Here is a 1,661-nt window from a genome sequence, read left to right as displayed (position 1 = left end):
TAAACTATTGGTTTAGGTTATCAAGCTTAGGCTTACCACCCTAATTATCCGATTAAATCTATTCGATTGAATAATGCTGGAGAATTCACATCTAAAACTTTTGATGACTATTGCATGTCAATTGAGGTTGAAGTTGAACATCCAGTACCCTATGGTCACACCCAGAACAGCCTTGTAGAGACATTTATTAAGCGTTTACAAATGATTGCTCGATTGTTAGTCATACGTACCAAGCTACCAATCGCTGCTTAGGGCCATGCAATATTGCACGCAACCATGTTGGTTCACCTGAGGCCTGTTGCGACCAAACCATATAGCACCCTTAATTGGTTACCAAATATAAACCCAACATATCGCATTTGCGCGTTTCTTGTTGTGCGATCTATGTGCCGATTTCGCTGCCCTTACGTACGAAAATTGAGCCTCAGCGAAGAATGTGAATTTATGTCAAATGTGAATCTATATCAGATATGATTCTCCTTCGATCATTCATTAGTTAGAACCTTTGACAGGTGATCTGTTTACATCTCGTTTCGCAGATTGTGACTTATATGAGACTATTCCTTAAGAACAATGCAAATTATCGTGCATGACTCCCACTTTGTCTCATTTAGATCCCCGCAACGCTCAGTCTGAAGCTGAAGTGCATTGCATAATAGATCTCCAAAGCGTAGTTCAAAGCATGCCAGATGCTTTCACGGCATGAGTGACAAGATCACATATTTCAGTTGCGAATGTGCCTGCAAAGATGAATGTACCAAATGTATGATGAACTTCCCTTTTGAAAACTCGGGACACCACTTTGGCTGATCCATGTACATTAGCGGCTAACCAATCATCTACCCCTACACAAAAGCATGGTAGACCATTTGGTTCAAAGGATTCACACCCCCGGAAGAGGAAACCCACGACACAGGCTCATCTTAAGCCTACCGTGAATCCGACTGTCGCCTACTCATTCGAAAGCGTAATGAGAAGAACAAAATTGTGTGTTACAAAGCTCGTCTTGTTGTGCAAGGCTTTTCACAACGCCCCGAGATTGACTATGACAAAACTTATTCACCTGTTATGGATGTGATTAATTTTCGTTACCTTATCAGTTTGGTAGTTTCCGAAAAACTGAGTATGCAGTTGATAAAGGTAGTAATTGCGTATCTATATGGGGATCTTGATACAAAAATCTATATGAAAGTTCCCGAATGACTTACATTGACTGGAACAAATATTTCCCAACCTCGAAACACACTCTCAATTCGGCTGAGGCATTCACTTTATGGTTTGAAGCAATCTGGAAGAATGTGGTATAACCGTCTGAGTGAGTATTTGACTAGTCAGGGATATGTGAACAACAAATTATGCCCTTGTGTGTTCATTAAGAAGTCACATTCCGGTTTTGCGATTGTTGTAGATGAAAGATCTAGGAAAGACTCAATATTTTCTCGGTCTCAAAATAAAGCATCATTCGGATGGAATCTTAATACATCAATCAAACTACATCTATAAGGGCGTGTTGTGCCGCTTTAACGAGGATAAAGCGAAGCCTTCGAGTACTACTATGGTCGTTTGATCGCTAGATGCAAAACGAGATCCATTCTATCTGAAGGATGATGATGAAGAGATTTTAGAGCTTGAAGTTCCTTATCTAAGTGTGATAGGCGCTT

Source organism: Pyrus communis, chromosome 14 (genome assembly GCF_041283825.1).
Source record: "Pyrus communis isolate YQ-2024b chromosome 14, ASM4128382v1, whole genome shotgun sequence".
NCBI lineage: Eukaryota > Viridiplantae > Streptophyta > Magnoliopsida > Rosales > Rosaceae > Pyrus > Pyrus communis.
Note: the sequence above shows the minus strand (reverse complement) of the source record.